A 23,114-nucleotide genomic window follows, 5' to 3' on the forward strand; every position below is an offset into this window, starting at 1 on the left:
CAAAAAGGAGCTTTTTAAGGGAGCTCTTTAAGGTACAGAAATGGTATGAAGTCTTTGCCAACAAGAATGTGGTTTCACCAATGTGGGCTACCTTTTTTAAAAATATACTAGTGCCATCGCAGGCCCCTTGCCAAAAATTCACTGGCCTATAACAGTACAGAGCACGCTGACCCTGGTGATCTAGTGGCAGTTAAACAAGAGACATTGCAGGAGACAGAGTTAAGAATTAGGCCCAATGTAGTGGTGTGTGTCTCTGAGACTTGTAATGCAGTGCATGATCTGCCAAACAATTCCCCAGAGGGGTTACCTTTTTAAAAATAATAGACTAGTGCCATCGAAGGCCCCTTGCCCAAACTTCACCGGCCTATAACAGTACAAAGCACATTCACCCTAGTGATCTACTGGCAGGAACAGGACAGATTGCAGGAGACCGAGTTAACAAGTAGTCCCAAAGTTATGTCATTCCCAATTCCCAAATGTGTTAACCTTTGTTTAAAAAATAAAAGTGTGCCATCACGGCACCCTTGGCCAAAATGCACCGTACAGAGCATGTTCACCCTGGAGATCTACCGGCAGGAACAGTACAGATTGCAGGACAAGAATTAACAAGTAGGCTCAAAGTTATGACATGCCCAATTCCCCAATGTGCTGTCCTTTTTTTTTTTTTTAAATAAAAGTGAGCCATCACAGCCCACTTGGGCAAAATGCAACGCACAGAGCACTTTCATCCTGGTGATCTACTGGCAGGAACAGGACAGATTGCAGGAAACCAAGTTAACAAGTAGGCCCAAAGTTATGTCATGCCCAATTCCCCAATGTGTTGTCCTTTTTTTTTTTTTTTAAATAAAAGTGTGCCATCACAGCCCTTTTGCCCAAAATGCACCGTACAGAGCACGTTCACCCTGGTAATCTAGTGGCAGTTATAGAACACATTGCAGGAGACAGACTTAAGAAGTAGGCCCAATGTAATGTAATGTCCAATTCCCCAAAGTGGGGTCCTGTTTTTTCAAAATAAAATAGTGCCTTCACAGCCCTCATGCCCAAAAATCACCACGCTAAAACAGTACAGAGCATGTTCACCTTGGTCATCTAGTTGTTCTGGATGATGAGGATGAGGATAAGGAGGAGGATAACACCAAACAGACCAAATGTGGAAGCGTATACCCATGTGTGGTTGTGAAGAAGTGCATGAGAATACACCTCCCCAAAAGAGAGAATGTATTTGAGGTTATACTTCGCTGTTTTCACTTGGTGGTATACAGAATTGTTTCCCAATTCAGGCCTTGTTCATTGTTATAAGAGTCAGCCTGTCAGCATTTTCAGTTGACAAGCGGATGCGCTTATCTGTTATAATTCCACCAGCGGCACTAAAAACCCTCTCTAACAGAATGCTAGCAGCAGGGCAGGCCAGGACCTCCAAGGCGTAGAGAGCCAGTTCATGCCACGTGTCCAGCTTGGATACCCAATAATTAAAAGGCACAAAGGAATCACTGAGGACGTTTGTATGATCTGCAAGGTTCTCCCTCACCATGTTCTTGTGACAGCACCCCTTGCCTCTGTGCCGCCACGATGGGAGAAAACTGAGAAAACTGTCCCAGAACTTGGCCATTGTTCCCCTGCCTGAGCTGGATTGTACTTCTCTCTCTCGCTTGGACTCCTTGGTTTTACAACAAACTGTGACGTCAGCTGTCACCATTCTCACATGCAAATTTTCTAAGTAATTCCACTACAAGGGCCCTCTGTTACTGCAACATTTTAGTACACCTCTCTGCCTCAGGCAGAAGAGATTGAAAGTTCTCCTTGTAGCATGGGTCTAGAAGTGTCACCAACCAGTAAAGAGTGTCACCCACATTTTTGATAATCCGAGGGTCATGTGAAATGCAGCGCAACATAAAGTCAGCCATGCGTGCCAGACTGCTAACAGGCAAGACTTTCGTGTCCTCACCAACAGGATGACTGACCATGCTGTCCTCCTCCTCCTCCTCCTCCCTGTCCTCAGACCATCCCCGCTGAACAGAAACGAATACAGATGTATTTGTAGTACTGTCTATAGCTCATGAAAGTAGCTCCTGTTCTTCCTCCTCTTCCTCCTCATTGCCTATAAAATCCACATTGAGAAGGCATGAGGCTGGGCTGAGTGTAATCCCCCTGTATGTTTCCTTCCTCCATGTCCTTGTGCTCCACTTGCAATACATCCTCTTTGATTGTGAGCAGAGAGGTTTTCAGAATGCTGAGAAGCAGGATGGTGATGCTAATTATGGCGTCATCGCCACTCACCATCTGGGTGCAGTCCTCAAAGTTTTGGAGGATGTTACATATGTCTGACATCCATATCCACTCCTGAGGTCTTATGTGTGGAGTCTGACATGAAATTCGACGGCCTTGTTGATGTTGGTAGTCAACAATGGCCCTCTTCTGCTCACAAATCCTTTCTAACATATGCAGCATAGAGTTCCAGCTCATGTAGACATCACACAACAGTCAGTGACCTGGAAGCTGAAAATGCTGCTGAAGCACGGCAAGGGCGGCTGAAGCTGTAGCTGACTTTCTAAAATGGGCAGACGGCGTACTTTCACTAGCAGATCTGGCTGCTCTGGGTAGCTTTTCAGAAAACGTTGAACCATGAGATTAAGAACATGGGCCAAGCAAGGTACGTGTGTGAGAGCTCACCTGGCCTCAGAGTCGCCACCAGGTTTTGGCCATTGTCACACACGACCATGCCTGGCTGTAGGTTTAGCTGTGTCATCCAAACATCTGACTGCTCTTTCAGTGCTGTCCACAGCTCTTCTGCATTGTGCGGTTTGTCAACTATGCAGATTAGCTTCAGCACAGCCTGTTGCCACTTGGCTCAGGCAGTGCTGTAGTGCTTTCAGCTTCTGACTGATGAGTCGATTTCAGAGATGGAGGATGAAGAAGAGGAGGAGGTCGTGCAGGAGCTGTAGACTGTGGGGGCAACCCTGATTGACATAGGGCCAGCAATCCTACTGGCCCTATGTCAATCTACTGATTACCCCAGCCTCCTTCATCTCTCATAGCATACTTTTGGCACACTGGTAATGAGTTGCAGGTACAGGCCGGTACCTCTCCTTAATGGGTAGATGACTTCCCGTGGGGATATGATGTTGTACCCCTTTTACATGCCCAAAATCTAGTGGGTGTTTATTGAATACCCGTTCATACTCATGGACCACCCGTTAAGCCCCTTGTTTCTGGTGAGAAGGTGTAGACTCAGTGCCGACATGTAATTTCTGATACCAATCTTCCATTTGTCCTGCAGAGCCATTGTCCTCTGCCTGATTGGATGGGACCAAGGGTTCTGTTGCCTGTATCACATTATCAACAGTAAACAGTTTGGCAAGTGTGGCATATCTGGTTAAGTGAACCTCCTTCTCTCCACAGTTGAGAACACGTACTGCTACCCTCCCTTTGCGGACTTCAACCACCCCTCTGGCTGTCAGGATTGTGGGCCTACTATCCGAATGCACAGGTTCTACCAGGGCCTGGTAGTCTTTACCTCTGATACCTATTGCTGCTCGATACAATATCAACATTTCACTCCGGGGGGGTATTACAATGGGTATTGGATCACTCACTGTGACTCTGCCAATTTCTCCACCAGATAGTTCTACCTGCTGTCTCTGTAAAAGGGCTCTGATTTCCTTTTGCATGACTCTCTGCTCACTGGAACCAGCAGTTTCAGCCACCTGTTTTAATAAGACAATAACCTCGGCAAGACAATTTTCAATAACATTAGTACCAATGGTCATCATAGGGTTACATTCACGTCGATCTATATTAACAATCACCATCCCTTGGGCTTTTAATTCTACCAGCCCCATTTAATGGTGACCTCCTTGTATCCCACCTGTGGCAAAGGCTTATAAAGAATGTAATGCATAGTTGTAACCTGAGAACCGGTGTTCAACAAAGCATTCATCGGGTTGGGATGCCGTCGATCACAATGGGGAGAACTGGTTTTCTTCTGACGTACCTGGCTCGCCAGTTGTGTGGGCCTGGTTGTCCTATTCCTGGGGGTTGGCCCTCTGCCCCAGGGGGTCGCTCGTTTAAATGACAGTACCTTGCAATGTGTCCTGCCTGGTTGCAGTGGCGGCAGATGGGTCGTCCATCCGGATGATAGCGGTCGTCGTCTCTCCCTCTGGTTGGCGGGATCCTCTTCTGTTGTCACAAGAGGATGTCCTCCAGTCTGGAAGCCAGCTTGATCTTCTCCTTTAGGGGATTCCTGTAGAGACTGTACGGTCCGGGCTAATGCAGGAATGCTTTTGGTCAGCTCCTGCACCTGGAAGCATAGTCCTGTGGAAGAATCATCATCTAGGACCTGGGCATCCACCTCAACAGGGACCTGAGGATATGATGCCACTTCCTGGTGATACGTGAGGGCTGGACGCTTAAGAGGCACTGCACAGCTGGGTGGAGGTTCGTGCAGCACCCGGATGGCTCTGTCCTTAAATTGCACAAAGTCCAGGTCAGGTTTTTGCAAGGCCAGGAAGCCTAAGTGAGTCCTGTTGGTGTTGGACAGGAGTCCCTCAATGAACTGCTCTTTCAAAAGTTTATCTCCATCCTGTACGCTGTTATGATCCACTTGATTAACAGCCCTGCAAATTAAGGGCATAGTCCCGTATACTGTCTTTTTATTTCTGCAGGTGTCAAAGGTAATTTTGAGCTTAGCAAAGATCTGCTGTACAGTCCTTTTGTCCACATCTGGCCAGGAGTTTACCTCTCTCAGGGCCGCACCAATCAGTTGGCCAGTTAAGATATTAATTTTCTGACGCTCTGTCAAAGCATAAACTTCAAACAGGCTGCAGAGCCTTTCTTTAAAGTCATTTAATGTATGTGACTCTCCGGAATACTGTGGGAACCATGCTGCTCCAGGTATATACGGCATGAAGAGGGGCATGATGGGCACCGTAGCTGTGGCGGTGTCTGGCCGGCTTGCTGGAGCTGCGAGCTCTGCGGGGCCTGGTAGCTGTATAGCGTCGGCGGCTGCATCCTCTGCGGGGCCTGGGGGCATCCCTGGCCCTGCAGGTGCATCCGCTGCATGGCTTGGGGGTACTATGGGGCCTGCGGCTGCGACCGCTGCTAATTCCCTTACCGGGTCTGACATGGCTCTTCCCCCTCGCTAACCTGGTAAAGGCCGGGTCTCCTCTCCGGAGTCTGCAACGGTTCCTCCGGTGCGTCGCTCGGCACTTCTGGCTTCGCTGTACGGCGTCTTCACTTCCGGCATTCCAGGCAGCGCGGCACCCATTTCTCCTGCTTCGTGCTCTTTCTGGCTGGCTCTGCCCACAAAGGTACGTCTCCTCCCCCTTGCACTCCACGTGGCACGTCAATGGCGGCTTTTGGTGGCAAACTGTCACAGTCACTGGCACACAGTACCCGGCGATGCCAGGGCATGAAATCCTGTTCATGACGCCAAAGTTGAGTCACCCGCAGGACAGTGGGATACTCGGTACCGGGTCAGGTCGCAAGGAGGATGTCACGGTGGCTGCGACCCAGTCCGTAGCCCTGGGTCTCAAAGTTAAAGGGGAAAATGTTTAAAGTTTGTCGTGACGCCACCTGTGGAGTTCAGTAGTAGGACCGATGCTGCATTAAAGGGGTCCCCTGGGGGATGTTGCAGCAGCACGGATGATACATTTTCCACAGGTGAAGCGGGGTCCCAAGGGGTCCTATGGTGTAAGGCATGGATGCTATAGCCGGTAAATAAATGGAGGAGACAAGCTGTAAGTCTTTACCTTGTTTACTATGGGTGACAGGCCACAGTCCAGGGCACCAGCAACAGGTACATTAGGAGTCCAGGCAGTCTAGAGACAAGTGGAATCCCATTGACAGGTCAGGTTGGGGGCCTTCCACTCTGCGCTTGCCGTGTCTGTGGTCCCTGCTGCCACAAAGTGTTCCCAGCAAAGTCCTAATTCGTTCCCCTGTCCTGGGACAGGTACCTGTATGGTAGGCAGTTTGAGCCGTACCTTCTGGGGGTCTTCGACAGGGGCTCCAGGGTGCTGCTGTACCAGAGTTGCAAATGGGCAATGTTTGTGTAATCCTATGCCCTCCGGTTCTGCTCAGTATCGTATAGTTCCACAAAGCCTCGGACTCCCGGTACCCGGATTCTGTGCGCTGACTCTGTGGAGGCCTTCTCGTAGCCTCCTGGAGTCCTGTATCTCTTCTCTGCTCCCTTCCTGTCTGTCCTCGCTCACAGACTGTCTGTACAATCTATGTTAACAAAAATCCCAATATCATAATGCTGATCTGGGCTACAGCACATACACATAAAGTGCCCCCAGATCAGTCAAAAAAGCTCCATAGCAGACATATTTATAAATAGGAGGAAAAAAGGAGCATACAATCTAAATAGTTTTATAAACAAGTGTCTTTATTAGTACAAAGAGATAAAAAATAGAAAGACAATTACATTTAAGGTGTAATCCAGTCAAGCACGGGGGGAGGACCACCCCCTGCAGTCCCCATATACATATAAAGGTAATAACCAAGGGGAAAAGAAAGCCCCACATATGAGTCACATGGAAGATTAGACCCACATGTACCTAGATAAATACCATGGCGAACAGTGACGTTAAATTGAAAGTAGTATATGATAAGGTAACAGGTACCGTGGCCAAGCTTACCAGCGAGGGGTGCAGGAGGAGAGTCCCACCGGAAAGGAAAGCGCCCCGATGCGCGTTTCGCGGCTCTAAAGCGCCGCTTTCTCAAGGGGATGACAGTCCACCGGTGCAGGACCTGCTAATAACCCCCCTGACCCCAGTCACGTGTGCAATTGCAGCCAATCCGCGCGGCCACGGCGGCGCATGTCTGTACAATCTAACCTGACTACTCCTTCAAACCAGGATCTTTATTCAGAGAAGCAGCTCTAAAGCAGTGTTTTGAGCTCCCCCTCGTGGCCTGGATTTGGAAGGTGTTGTGTGTGTAATAACCTGCCAAATGGAATCTCACTTGTCTCCAGGCATAGCACTACCCTCCCTGAGAGGAAGGCAGCCCTACTCTGATACCCGAACTCCTGGGGTGCCACACATGTGCAGTGCATGATCACCAAGTCTCTCTGTCAGTGCAGCACTGACAGCTTATATGGCATGCAGATACTGCTTCATCTGCATGGCCTAGAAGCGATCAGCGTACAAAAAATGATTGTCCCATAGTGGGACAAAGTAAAAAAGTTAGGAAAAAGTAAAATAAAAAAATTGTAAATAATTGTAAAAACATAAAAAAATAAAATAAATAATAATAAAAAAATCAATATTTATTCTATCAATAAATCAATATTTTAACCCCTTTACCTCCAAGGGTGGTTTGCAAGTTAATGACCAGACCAATTTTTACAATTCTGACCACTATCCTTTCATGAGGTTATAACTCTTGAATGCTTCAACGGATCCCTATGTTTATTATTATTATTATTATTTATTGTTATAGCGCCATTTATTCCATGGCGCTTTACATGTGAGGAGGGGTATACATAATAAAAACAAGTACAATAATCTTAAACAATACAAGTCATAACTGGTACAGGAGGAATGAGGACCCTGCCCGCGAAGGCTCACAATCTACAAGGGATGGGTGAGAATACAGTAGGTGAGGGTAGAGCTGGTCATGCAGCGGTTTGGTCGATCGGTGGTTACTGCAGGTTGTAGGCTTGTCTGAAGAGGTGGGTCTTCAGGTTCTTTTTGAAGGTTTCGATGGTAGGCGAGAGTCTGATGTGTTGTGGTAGAGGGTTCCAGAGTAGGGGTGATACGCGAGAGAAATCTTGTATACGATTGTGAGAAGAGGAGATAAGAGGGGAGTAGAGAAGGAGATCTTGTGAGGATCGGAGGTTGCGGGTAGGTAAGTACCAGGAGACGAGGTCACAGATGTATGGAGGACACAGGTTGTGGATGGCTTTGTACGTCATGGTAAGGGTTTTGTAGTGGAGTCTCTGGGCAATGGGGAGCCAGTGAAGGGATTGACAGAGGGGAGAGGCCGGGGAATAGCGGGGGGACAGGTGGATTAGTCGGGCAGCAGAGTTTAGAATAGATTGGAGGGGTGCGAGAGTGTTAGAGGGGAGGCCACAGAGCAGGAGGTTGCAGTAGTCAAGGCGAGAGATGATGAGGGCATGGACTAGGGTTTTTGCAGATTCATGGTTGAGGAATGAACGGATTCGTGAAATATTTTTGAGTTGAAAGCGGCAGGAAGTGGAAAGGGCTTGGATATGTGGTTTGAAGGAGAGATCAGCGTCAAGGATTACCCCGAGGCAGCGAGCTTGTGGGACTGGGGAGAGTGGGCAGCCATTTACTGTAATGGATAGGTTCGTTGGGGGGGTCGCGTGAGATGGGGGAAAGATGATGAATTCTGTTTTGTCCATGTTAAGTTTTAGAAATCTAGTGGAGAAGAAGGATGAAATAGCAGACAAACATTGAGGGATTCTGGTTAGAAGGGAGGTGATATCTGGTCCAGAGATGTTTCTGATAATATTTTCTCGAGACATATTGTACCAGGCATATTGTACTTCATGATAGTGGTAAAATGTCTTTGATATGAACTGCGTTTATTTGTGAAAAAAAAATTGGCAAAAATTTTTAAAATTTTGCAATTTTCCAACTTTGAATTTTCATGCTCTTAAATCACACAGCTACATCACACAAAATACTTAATAAGTAATATTTCCCACATGTCTACTTTACATCAGCACAATTTTGGAACCAAATTTTTTTTGTTAGGGAGTTAGAAGGGTTAAAACTAGTGATGAACGAGTGTACTCGTTGCTCGGTTGACCTCCCAGTATTTGTTAGGCCGGTTTCACACGTCAGTGGCTTCGGTACGTGAGGTGACAGTTTCCTCACGTACCGGAGCCACTGACACATGTAGACACATTGAAATCAATGCATCTGTGCAAATGTCATTGATTTTTTGCGGACCGTGTCTCCGTGTGTGAAACACGGAGACATGTCAGTGTTCGTGGGAGCGCACGGATTACACGGACCCATTAAAGTCAATGGGTCCGTGTAAAACATGTACCGCACACGGATGTTGTCCGTGTGCAGTCCGTGTGCCGTGCAGGAGACAGCGCTACATTAAGCGCTGTCCCCCCCACTGGTGCTGAAGCCATTCATATCTTCTCTACAGCAGCGTTTGCTGTAGAGAAGATATGAATAATCGTGTGTAAAATCAAGATCCATGTCCCCACCCCCCTCCCACCCCCTGTGCGCCCGCCCGCTATTATTAAAATACTCACCTGGCTCCCTCGCTGGCTGGTGCTGCTTCCTGTCCTGGCCGCACCTTCTACTGTATGAGCGGTCACGTGGGACCGCCGATTACAGTCATGAATATGCGGCTCCACCTACCATAGGGGTGGAGCCGCATATTCATTACTGTAAATGAGCGGCCCCACGTGACCGCTCATACATCATAACATCAGAAAGACATATAAAAATAAGCATGGTACCGCTAAAAACGTAATCTTGTCCCACAATAAACAAGCTCCCACACACCTCCATCAGCAGAAAAATAAAAAAAAGTTATAGCTCTTAGATTAAAGGGATGCAAAAATTATAATTTTTTTATAAAATATTTTTTATTGTAAAAAAAGCGCCAAAACCTAAAAAAATGATATAAATGAGGTATTGCTGTAATCATACTAACCCGAAGAATAAAACTGCCGTATCAATTTTACCACACATGGAAAGGTATAATAGCCCCCCCCAAAAGAAATTCATGAATTGCTGGTTTTTGCTTATTCTGTCTCCAAAAATTGGAATAGAAAGCGATCAAAAAATGTCATGTCCCCGAAAATGATACCAATAAAAATGTCAACTCGTCCCACAAAAAACGAGACCTCACATGACTCTGTCGGACGAAATATGAAAAAATTATAGCTCTCAAAATATAGTGATGCACAAACTATTTTTTGCAATAAAAGAAGTATTTTAGTGTGTGACAGCAGCCAAACATAAAACCCGCTATAACGCCTCTTTCACACATTCTGATATTTCCAGTACCGGAGATGTCAGTGTTCGTGTGTGTAATACTTGCGGCACACGTATGGCATGCCTGTGCCACATCAGTACCAAAAGGACGAGCGCCAGGGAAGAAGCGTTATAGTAAGCACTGTTCCCCAGCGCTAGGTGCTGAACATGGCTCTCATCATTCTCCCCTGCTCTGCTGGCGATTGGCACGAGCAGGGCAGAATGATGAGAGTGACATTTAAGTAATAAAAGAGACAGAAGGTGGCGGCTGATGGGACTATTACTCCCATCAGCCTACCCCTGCTGCTGCTAATAAGAGTGACAGCAGGAGCGGCGGATGGGAGTATACATTTGCCGCTCCAGCGCTGTAAATAAATACGGCAATTAAAAAAAAAGTGTGGGTTCCCCCTATTTTTGATAACCAACCAGACAAACTCACAACTGGCTGCTACAACCCTCAGATGTCAGCTTCAGCAAGGTTGGATATCAAGAATAGAGGGGTTCACACGCCATATTTTTACATTTATTTTTGACAACCAGGCTTGCTAAAGCTCACAGCTGAGGGCTGATATTCTCAGGCTGGTAAGGGGCCATGGATATTGACCCCTTAGCTTAAAAATAGCAGCCCGCAGCTGCCCAGAAAAGGCACATCTATTAGATGCATCAATTCTTCCGCTTTGGCTGGCTCCTCCCAATTGCCCTGTAGGGGTGACAAGTGGGGTAATAGGTGTGGGGTTGATGTCACCAGTGACATCAAGCCCACGGCTTAGTAATGGAGAAGCATCTATAAGACACCTATACATTACTAATCATATAGTTGTATGGTAAATAAAGACACAGCCAGAATAAAGTCCCTTATTTCTAAAAAAAAAAAAATGACACAGACACCATTATTATTCTTAATTAAACCATACTTACAACCACACCTAATCCATGCGAAGCCCTCAATCTCCTGTAATAAAAGTAAAATAAAAAACTAACAATATACCATTAGTGTTGAGCATTCCGATACCGCAAGTATCGGGTATCGGCCGATACTTGCGGTATCGGAATTCCGATACCGAGATCCGATACTTTTGTGGTATCGGGTATCGGTATCGGATCCATAGGGATGTGTAAAATAAAGAATTAAAATAAAAAATATTGAGATATTCACCTCTCCGGCAGCCCCTGGACATCACGCTGGTAACCGGCCGGCTTCTTTGTTTAAAATGAGCGCCTTTAGGACCTGCGAATGACGTTGCGGCTTCTGATTGGTCGCGTGCCGCCCATGTGACCGCCACACGACCAATCAGAAGCCGCGACGTCATTCTCATTCACTAAACTCCTAATTCTAGGAATTTAGGACCTGCGAATGACGTAGCGGTGTCTGATTGGTCGCGTGGCGGTCACATGGGCGGCACGCGACCAATCAGAAGCCGCGACGTCATTCGCAGGTCCTAAAGGCGCTCATTTTAAACAAAGAAGCCGGCCGGTTACCAGCGTGATGTCCAGGGGCCGCCGGAGAGGTGAATATATCAATATTTTTTATTTTAATTCTTTATTTTACACATCACTATGGATCCCAGGGCCTGAAGGAGAGTTTCCTCTCCTTCAGACCCTGGGAACCATCAGGATACATTCCGATACTTGATGTCCCATTGACTTGCATTGGTATCGGATATCGGTATCGGCGATATCCGATATTTTTCGGGTATCGGCCGATACTATCCGATACTGATACTTTCAAGTATCGGACGGTATCGCTCAACACTATATACCATACCTATCTGTCGTTGTGTCCCACGCAGTAATCCATATCTGGGGAATATACAGTTTTCAACCCAGACGGTGCCAAGATGCGACCGTCCCAGCTGAAAACCACTGGTGAATGAGCTGCTTGGGAATGCAGCGTCAGTGACCAGGAGAGATGTCAGAGGCAACCTCCGGTCACTGACCTCCGTTCCCAGCTATGCTGAGCTGGGATGAGATCCGGTGAGATCCCCGCTAGCAAAGTGAGCGCTCAGGGCTCACGGTGCTAGCGGGGGATCTTAAAGAAGTCACGGAAGTCACATGGAGACAGAAGCTTTCCGCATCCTGATGGCGGCAGCTGCCATTATTTCTCCCGCTGTGCCGTCCTTGCATTACACAAGCACATGTCCCACAACATTAGCCATGCCCTGAACAATGCAGTTACTGGGAAAGTCCACCTAACCATGGACACTAGGACAAGTGCCTGTGGGCAGGGACGGTACACCTCGCTGAGGGCGCACTGGGTTAACATAGTGAAAGCTGGGACCCAGTCGGACCTTGGGATGGAACACGCCCTCCCAACACCAAGGATTGCGGACCCTAGATCAATCTTGGTTGCCCCCACAGTCTCCAGCTCCTTCTCCTCCTCCTCTTCAGCTTCCATCTCCGAAATGACCACATCAGTCAGTCACAAGCTGGAGGCACTGCCTCAGCCAAGTGACAACAAGCTGTGCTGAAGCTAATTTGCTTAGGTGGCAAACCGCATAATGCTGAAGAGTTGTGGATAGCTCAGAAAAAGCAGGCAGATCTGAGTCTGACACCGCTGAACCTACAGCCAGGCATGGTCGTGTGCTACAATGGCCAGAACCTTGTGGCAGCTCTGAGGCGAGGCGAGATCACACACATACCATGCCTGGCCCATGTGCTTAACCTCATGGTTCAGCGGTTTCTCAAAACCTACCTGGAGCCACTGGATCTGCTTGTCAAAGTAAAACGCATGTGTGCCCATTTTAGAAAGTCAGCTACAGCTTCCGCCGCCATGCTTCAGCAGCGTTTGCAGCTTCCAGCTCATCGACTGGTGTGTGATGCCCCCTCGCATTGGAACTCTACATTGCAGATGTTGGAAAGGATTTGAGAGCAGAACAGGGCAGTTCTTGACTACCAGCATCAACAAGACCGTCAGTATTCGGTAATGTTTGTCAGTCCATACACCTAGTGCATGGGCATTACAAGTATAGGAGACCCGCTCCTTTCTAATGGGAACATTTTTTATGAGGCCCTTTTCTACATCTCGTCAAAGGGGTATTAGGGTGCGCCAAAATTTTTGGCAACCCTTGCCTTCACTGCATAGGCAAGCACTATGGTTGACCCACTTCGTAATAATCATGAATTTTTTTTCATTAAGCCCTCCTGTACACCTCGTCAAAGGGGTATTGTGGTGCATCCAAATTTTTGGCAGCCATTGCATTCACTGCATAGGAAAACAGTATGGGAGACCCACTTCCTAATAATGGGAAAAAAAATTTATGAGGTCCTCCTCAACGTCTCTTCCAAGGGGTATTGGGGTGCATCCAAATTTGGGGCAGCTCAAGCATTCACTGCAGAGGCAAACAGTATGGGATACCCACCCCCTTTTGGGCCTCTGTCCCCTGTTGAGACCCTCAGTATGGATAAAGCTGCTTTCCCACGGAAACTTCTATCCCCTGGTATCTTTCGACCAGTCCATCAGAATTCCAGGGATCACCCTGGACAAACCAAGTCCGTACAGGCCTTGACAAGGAGTGCACAAACCGGACTATCACCACCCGTTCTACCATCTGCGCAGGAGTAGACGACTCTGGTTACAGCAACTTCTGGACCAGGTGTAACAGGTCAAACATTTGGGAGCGCGGTGGTTTATAACAGTGATACGGCCAACGGTGAACCCGTTAGGCCCTGAGAGAGTCATAGTTACCCCAAAGCGTGCAAGAATCTCCGTTTTTCGCTTGCCATACTCTTTAGCATCCTGCAAAGCTAAATCATACTATGCTTTCTGGGTTCCCCTGTCAAGTATGGCACCACTACCTGTGCCCACTGCTCTGTCAGCAGTTTCTCACTCTCAGCGACCCTTTCAAACACCGTCAGGAAAGCATCAACATTGAAATTCTCCACTGCGAGTTCTTCAGCCTCAACTGAAATTCAATGCAGGTTCTTCAACTTCTCCAGCCTCAACATCATCCCAGAGAGTCATTTTCTGCAAAGCCCATCTTACCGGCTTCCGGACGAGGGTGTCATCAGCTGAACATAGGGTTGGGGTGCTCGTCCTGCCCTGGATGGCGGTCGCCAGAAGCTGCATCTGCTGCCACTGCTCCTGCTGGCTCTGTTAGATCTGTTGTAACAACAGCCTGTTGGTGAGTCACCCACCAGGGCAATGGGGATACTCGGTACCAGGTCCAGATGCTCTTAAAGGGGATTTCATGGTGGCTGCACCCCGGTCCATGGCCCTGGGCACTCATTTAAAAGGGAAAAGGTCTTTAAAGAGAATTTGGTAATAAAGTTTATTTGTGACGCCACCTGTGGTGTTCGGTCAGTAGGGACCAACACTGCTTAAAGTGGTCCTCTGGGGTGATATTGTTGCAGCAAGATGGTGACGCTTCCCACAGGTGAAGCAGAGTCCCCAGGGCTCCCAAGGTGTATGGGCAATGATGGTGTATGCCGGCAAATAAGTGGAGGACACAGAGTTGTAAAGTCTTTACCTGGTTTACTGGTGGTAGCAGTCCACAGTCCAGGGTATCAGGCATGGGTGGTGATGTGGTCCGGCCAGCCTAGAGGCAATGGTAGATCCCTCTCCCAGGTGAGGTCCGTAAGCCTTTCCTGCTTGCACTGATGTGCAAGGTCCCTGCTGCCTGAAGCTTGCTGGCAAAGTACCCCTTCCTTCCCCTGTCCTGGGACAGGCTTGAGCCGTTCAGGTGTGGTGTAGGCAAATTACATACAGTTCAATGCCCTACGGTTCTGTCGCATGTCCTGGAGTACAAAACGACCACGGTCTCCCAGTGCCCGATTCCTGTGCTCTGGCTCTGAGGGTGCCCAGTCACAGTTCCCCTCCGAGCACCCTTGCTTTTTCACTGTGCTCCTTTCCTCAGTAGCTCCACCACATTCCATACTCCTCGGGTTCTTTTTCTTTCCTGGAGCTGCAGCACATATCTTGAATGCACGGCTCCGCTGTCTGCTCTTCACTCTTCAGTGTCTCTCCCTAACTGAACTGACTCCTCCTCCAGACCAGAATACTTAAAGCTGAGGGAAGCTCCCCTGAATCCAGGTCCTCAGCGCCCCCTTCTGGCCTAGATTGAGAATGTGTTGTATCTGGGTGCCTTACCTGGTAAAGGAAATCCCCCTTGCCTCCAAGCATGAAAGGAAGGAACATCACTGTAACAACCGGTTACCTGGAGTGTTACACTCGCCCCCTGTTAACTTCAGTACTCTCGGACTGGGAAAAAGGAAGCATAAGCATACAGGTAAAAGACAATTTTTGGACATGCATGTCAACAGGCTAACAGGTGAAAACTTAAGCATCCCTTTATGGGAGGTACGGTTCTTGAACATTACAAAACAAAACTATTTATTACAAGTGCACACAGATAAAGTGCAAATATTGGAATAGCAAGGTGCGTTGACTAGTCCTGATTAGGGTTGAGCGAAACGGGTTGGCCATTTTCAGAAGTCGCCGACTTTTGGCAAAAACCCGACCCGACCCCTGTGTGGGGTCGGCCATGAAGTCGGCGATCTTCTGAATCTGGAATCGGAATTCCGATACCGATTCCCGATATGTTTAAGATATCGGGAATTGGTATCGGAATTCAGATTTAAGTGTAAAATAAAGAATAAAAATAAAAAATATTGCTATACTCACCCTCGGACGCGCCCTGGTTGTAACCGGGAGCCTTCCTTCCTAAGAATCAGCGCTTGAAGGACCTTTCGATGACGTCACGGCTTCTGATTGGTCGCGTGACGCCCATGTGACCGCTCATGCGACCAATCACAAGCCGCGACGTCATCGAAAGGTCCTACAAGCGCTGATTCTTAGGAAGGAAGGCTCCCGGTTACAACCAGGGCTTGTCCGAGGGTGAGTATAGCAATATTTTTTATTTTTATTCTTTATGTTACACATTAATATGGATCGCAGGGCCTGAAGGAGAGTTTCCTCTCCTTCAGACCCTGGGAACCATTAGAAACCCAATGCACTGCATTGGGTTTCGTGTTTCGGCCGACCCCAACCCCGACTTTTCTATAGGATCGGCCGATTTCACTCGACCCGACTTTTGAAAAAGTCGGGTTTTGTGAAATCCGACCCGATCCTATAAAAACAAAAGTCGCTCAACCCTAGTCCTGATCTCCGCTACGCCAGGTCTGAAAAGCAAAACAGGTAAACACACAGTCTTACTCATACTACCAGCGCGTGGCAATATCAATGAGGAGCACCTGAACAGGTGCCAAACTTTACAGGGCAAAAGTTGTCAGGTAATTATTAGTGATGAGCGAGCACTAAAGTGCTCGGGTGCTCGTTGCTTGGGTTGAGCAAATTGGAATACTCGGGTACTCGGCCAGAACAACGAGCCCAATGTAAGTCTATTGGAGACCCGATTATTTTCACCACGATCCCCCCCCGGGGGTCATTTTAAGGTCTAAAAACTAGAGTTGAGCGACTTTTACTTTTTTAGGATCGAAACAAGAAACCCAATGCAAGTCAATGGGGAATCAAAGTTGGCAGTGAGTGGAGGACAGGAAAACACCTACAGTGTCCATTTTAATGCCAAAAACATCAATTCTTATTTCTTAAGCTTGTCAATCTTAATTTACTTTATAATAATAGTTAGGCATTGAAAACAGGGGGTCATTTGGCTAAAGTTGTGGGGGGGTAAGGCTGGCTCAAGATTTTCGTGGGCCCGGGAAACGCGGAATACGTCACCGCGGTGGAGCATGGAGAGGTAAGCATTTCAACTTTGCAAGTGCTGCGATCCTGAGCAAGCAGGGGGCCCACTAGTTGGCACTGGCACAGGGCCCCTCATACAGTGGTGTGTTTGACAGCGGGCGGCGCCTCCCACTGCCAGAGACACTTTTGCATACTATGAGGGGCCCCGTGCCAACGAGTATGCCCCCCCACCTGATGAAGGAACCTGCACTTTTATCTGCACCTTCCTCTTTGTCCCCGTGTAAGGTGTAGGTACAGCCATAGCCAGTATATGGATAGAAGTAAGATATAACACCACACAGGAAGTGTATATAAAAAACGCTTTTATTAAATATAAAATGGCAAAATATATGTATATTTTAAATATATAAAAAATGCGTACAAGGACAAAAATTTATATTTACCGAGAATACAAATAAAAAGATAATAAAAATAAAATAATATATATATGTAAAAAAAAAAAAAAAAAAAATTTTCAGGCAAGCTACGTGTCAGCAGGGGAAGGTGGGGCAAAATAATTTGAAATCCATGGTTGGTTCATTTTAATGAAGGTTAGATCATCAACATTTCTCGTAGCCAGACGTGTCCTTTTTTCAGTCAGTATTGAACCAGCAGCACTGAAGACTCTTTCTGAGAGCACACTAGCAGCTGGGCAAGCGAGCTCCTGTAATGCATATTCTGCCAATTCAGGCCAGATGTCTATTTTAGATGCCCTGTAATCAAAAGGGAATGACCTGTGAGGGAGAACATTGATATGGGAGGAAAAATAGTTTGAAACCATACTGGACAAATGCTGTCTCCTGTCACTTTGAAACGATGCAGCAGTACCTGTCGTGTCAGCGGTCATTGCGAAATCACTCCACAAACTGGTCATAAAAGCCCTATGTCCAACGCCACTTCGGATTTGTGCACCTTTAACACCTCCATGTTGCCCCCTACGGCTCATGTGAGAACCATCACCGCTGCTGTGTGCTGGGAATGCCTGAACCAAACGGTCTACAAGAGTTGCTTGTTTGGTAGCCAATATTTGCTCAAGGTTCCCATGTGGCATGATATTTTGTAATTTCCCTTTATATCGTGGATCCAGGAGGCAGGCCAACCAGTAATCATCATCATTTTAATAATGCGGGGGTCCCTTTTTAGGATACGCAAGGCATAATCAGCCATGTGGGCCAATGTTCCAGGTGTCAATTCACTGCTTGTGCTGGGTTGAGGAGCACTTTCTTGTAAATCAACATCACTTGTCTCCCGTAAAAACCCTGTACCTGACCTTGCAACGCCACCAGTTTCCATTGCCCCTGAGAAGCATCCTCCTCCCATAAATATTCATCCCCATCATCATCCTCCTCCTCCTCCTCCTCTTCGTCCACCACCTCGTCCAGGAGAGTTCCCTGAGCAGACAATGGCTGACTGTCATCAAGGCTTCCCTCCTCCTCAGCTGCAGACGCCTGCTCCTTAATGTGCATGAAACTTTGCGTCAGCAGACGCATTAGTGTTATGCTCATGCTTATGATGGCATCATCTGCACTTACCAGCTGTGTGCATTCCTCAAAACACTGAAGGACTTGACAGAGGTCTTGAAGCTTCGACCTCTGCACATCAGACAACTCCATGTCTGCCATCCAACTGCCTGCCCGTGTATTTGTATCCTCCCACAAATACATTACAGCATGCCTCTGTTCGCACAGCCTCTGAAGCATATGCAGTGTGGAGTTCCACCTTGTTGCAACGTCGATTATTAGGCGGTGCTGGGGAACCTTCAGCAATCGCTGATGGTTCAGCATACAGCTGAAATGTACGGGTGACCGGCGGATGTGCAAGCAAAGTCTTCACACCTTCAGGAGCAGGGCTGGTAACCCCGGATAATTTTTCAGGCACCACCAGGTTCAAGGTGTGAGCCAGGCAGGGTATGTGTTTCAGTTCTGAAATGGCTATGGCAGCCATAAAATTCCTTCCATTATCACTGACTACCTTGCCTGCCTCAAGATGTACACTGCCCAGCCATGACTGAGTTTCTTGCCGCAAGTACTTGGCCAGTACTTCCGAGGTGTGTCTGTTGTCGCCCAAACAGTTCATTTCCAACACAGCCTGCTGACGCTTACCACTAGCTGTTCCATAATGTGACACCTCGTGTGCAACACTGGCAGCTGCGGATGGAGTGGTCGTGCGACTGCGCTCTGTGGACAAGCTTTCGCTTCTGGACGAGGAGGAGGGGTGTCGAACACCTACTGCCAACTGTTTCCTAGACCGTGGGCTAGGCAGAATTGTCCTACTATGGCTGTCCCCTGTGGACCCTGCATCCACTACATTAACCCAGTGCGCCGTGATGGACATGTAACGTCCCTGGCCATGCCTACTGGTCCATGCATCTGTTGTGAGGTGCACCTTTTTACTGACTGATTGCCTGAATGCATGGACAATGCGGTCTTTGACATGCTGGTGGAGGGCTGGGATAGCTTTTCTCGCAAAGAATTGTCGACTGGGTAGGTCATAGCGTGGTACTGCGTAGGCCATCAGGGCTTTGAAAGCTTCGCTTTCAATCAATCGGTAGGGCATCATCTCTAACGAGATTAGTCTAGCAATGTGGGCATTCAAACCCTGTGTACGCAGATGAGAGGATGAGTACTTTCTTTTCCTAACAAGAGTCTCTTGTAGGTTGAGCTGGACTGGAGAGCTGCATATGGTGGAACTAGCAGGGGTGGTGGTGGACATGGCAGATTAAGAGAGGGTTGGTGATGGTATTGTTGATGTTGGCCTTCCTACAGTGTTTCCTACCAAGAACCTTGTGATTCGCTGACTGCTTTGGCCTTGCGACGATACCTCCACATTTGCTGTTGGAGGTGTCCTAACCGGTGGGCTTACAGTGAGGGAAGCAATGTAGCATTGCTGATTACCTTCATTCTGAGCGGGTGCACCAACGGTACGGGACGTTTGGTAGTTAGTCCAGGCTTGCAAGTGCATGCTGGTTAAATGTCTATGCATGCACGTTGTATTTAAATTTTGGACATTCTTCCCTCTGCTAAAGGTCTTTGAGCATTTCTTACAGATAACTTTGCACTGATCATTCGGATCTTGCCACACTACACTCTTCCTACTATGGAACACCTTTTCAGGCATTGAACGCTGTGTTACTTTCACCAGATGGCCACGCTGTCCTAAAACTGTTTTTGTTTTTGACAAACGTTTTTGGCCAGATACGGGCCTGCCAGATGAAAACTGTTGCGATGTAGATGGCTGCTGCTGATCATCCTCCTCCGCTTCAGAGCTACTGCCAGCGGCACCATGTTCCCCCTATGGCTGCCAATCTGGGTAAACAACTGGGTCATCTATCACCTCCTCATCAATGTCATGTGCACCTTCCTCTGTGTCACCGTGTAAGGTGCTATAGTGTTCGGGACGGGGCACCATAGTCTCATCAGGGTCAGACTCTGGCTCAGTACACTTCGAGGGCAATGTAGTGATCTGAGTCAATGGAACAGCATAATAATCTAGCTGTGGCTGTGCATCTGTGCACTCCATGTCCGATTCATCTTGTAATGGCCTGTTAACTATTTCCCTTTCTAACCCTGGCACTGTATGTGTAAAGAGCTCCATGGAGTAAACTGTAGTGTCACCTGCCGCATCCTTCACTTTTGGTTTGGGTGAAGGACACAAGGAAGCGACTTGTTCCTGACCGGGAGCATCCACTGACGACTCGCTGCTTTTATATTTTGAACTTTCATAAGAGGAGGCGAAAGAGCTAGAGGCTGAGTCAGCAAGGAAAGCCAAAACTCGTTCCTGCTGCTCCGGCTTTAAAAGCCTTCGAGGCCTTGTGTAGCCAGACGATGACACTGGCTCAACACCTCCAGCCTTAGGTGCTATTTTGCTCTTCCCACTACCACCAGATGCTCCACCACCACCATCAGTATCAGCTGGCAACGACCGCCCACGGCCTCTTCCATCAGACTGCCTCATTTTTGGGGAAAATCTAACCAAAATAGCAACCGTTATATGGTACTGTTAAACAAGGTAGAAGGTGTATATAAACTTGTTGTCAATTGAAATCTCACTTTTTTTGGGGGGAGACTGCAGCAAAAAACAGGCCCTGTGTATTACACTACACAATGTAAGTGGCACAAGGTGGCTGGCAGATATACGACAAACAGAACTGACGTATAGAAACTTGTTGGCAATTTAAATCTCACTTTTTTGGGGGGGAGACTGCAGCAAAAACCAGGCCCTGTGTATTACACTACACAATGTAAGTGGCACAATGTGGCTGGCAGATATACGACAAATAGAACTGACGTATAGAAGCTTGTTGGCGATTTAAATCTCACTTTTTTGGGGGGGAGACTGCGGAAAAAACAGGCCCTGTGTATTACACTACACAATGTAAGTGGCAGAACGTGGCTGGCAGATATATCAAAAAATACAAGGGCTGTAGTACAATTTCAATCTCCCTACAATGATAAAAGGACAACTATGGCAGCAATAAAAAGGACTGATGCACACAAAAGTCTGGACAAAGAAACCAGAGAACTGTGCAGAGAGGAGCAACAGGATTTTTGCTTTTAAAAAAGCAGTTGGTTTGCACAGCGGTGTACAAACAGCAATGCAGCTATCAGGGAGCCTTATAGGGCAGCCTAATAAGCTACAGCACTGATGCACAAAAATATAAACTCCACTGTCCCTGCAAAGAAAACGTGGTGTTGGACAGTGGAAATCGCTACAGCACAAGCAGTTTTGGGGTTAATCTTCCCTCCCTAACTATATCCCTTCTTCTGATGAAGCGGCAGCAACCTCTCCCTATGCTAAGATCGGCAGAAGTAAGTTGGCGGTCGGCGTGCATGCCCCTTTATAGCCCCTGTGACGCTGCAAAAAGCAAGCCAATCACTGCCATGCCCTTCTCTAAGATGGTGGGGACCGAGACCTATGTCATCACGCTGCCCACACTCTGCGTCTGCCTTCATTGGATCAGAAATGGCGCTGAAAGCGTCATACGAAATGCAACTTTGGCACGCTGATCGCCGACCTCATGGCCGATCCCACACTAGGATCGGGTCAGGTTTCACGAAACCCGACTTTGCCAAAAGTCGGTGATTTTTTAAATTGTCTGATCCGTTTCGCTCAACCCTATGAAAAACATCTGAAAATGATGGAAACACTGCTCAAATGACACAGGAACATCATGGGGATCGCCCTGGAAGCATCACTGACTCCTAGTTCATAGCTTTAATCAATTTTTTCCGAGATTCATGCCATTTTTCCAGCTGCCACAAAAAATACATTAAAATGAAACCAAAACGGGTTTTGCTGGGAAATATGTCAAGGTACATCCTTTGCAGGTTAATGACTTGTCTATAAGACCAAATATTTAACCCCAGACCAAAAATTTCCTCTCCCACTTAGGCTTAGACACAGCGTTTTTGAAGCGTTTTTCAACTTTAACATTGCTTTCAACCACTACAAATGCATTCACTGGGAAATTTCATTGTAACATTTAACAACCCTAGCTGGCCATGTGGTGTGTGACACATAAGCAGACCCATCTTGTTTCATTTAGGTAGGAGGGACTCTTAAAGTCACAAAGCCTATTTATAGAGGGGCATCAGGTGGCATTAATCTTCTTAAAGGGCCATTATGAAACAGTGGGTCTCTTATGCTGCTGTTGCCTATGCAGCGAGTGTCTGGGCTGCCAAGAATTACGGCGCACCCCAATACCCCTTTCACGAGAGGTACAGGAAGGCTTCCTGAGAAAAAATGTTCCATTGAGGCAAGGCCTGCTCTGCTACCAAGTCATATGCACCCCAATAACCCAGGTACTGGATGGCTACAGGAAAACCCACTTCACATTATTCAGTTGGTCCTGCCATACTGTTTTCCTATGTACTCAGGGCTGCCACTAGAAATTTTGGGGCCCCATACTGGCAAAATTTTCGGGGCCCCCTTGAGACTCCGCCCAGGCTCCACCCCAGCCCCACCTCCAGGCTCCACAACTCGAACTGTCCACAGTCCCATCGCTCTCTCTTGGAAAAACTCCACTTCTCACCTATCACACATTGACAGTTCCCATCACCAGATCACACATATAGCCGGCAGCTTTTGTTTTGGCCAAAAGATTTTTTAAGCCACCACCATAACACAGTAGACACTTTTGGCCAGGCCCTACTCTACTGTAACCTATTAAATATTTGTTAAAATATGCAATACAATTTAGGTATATTTTTATTTATTTTTCAATTTTTAAAATGACCTATAATACTACATACAAGGAACAAATACCACAGCACTATGACCAGATGACATATTACCACCACAGTGATCGAATAATATAAAATACAAGGAACAAATACCACCACATCATGACCAGACCACATATTACCACCAATGACTGAATACTACAATACTGATCAGTAATAAAAAAAAAACCCACAATACTATCACCATCAGTGCCATTATACACAGGAGCTCGGTAATTAGTAAGCAGTGTC

Source organism: Ranitomeya imitator, chromosome 1 (genome assembly GCF_032444005.1).
Source record: "Ranitomeya imitator isolate aRanImi1 chromosome 1, aRanImi1.pri, whole genome shotgun sequence".
NCBI lineage: Eukaryota > Metazoa > Chordata > Amphibia > Anura > Dendrobatidae > Ranitomeya > Ranitomeya imitator.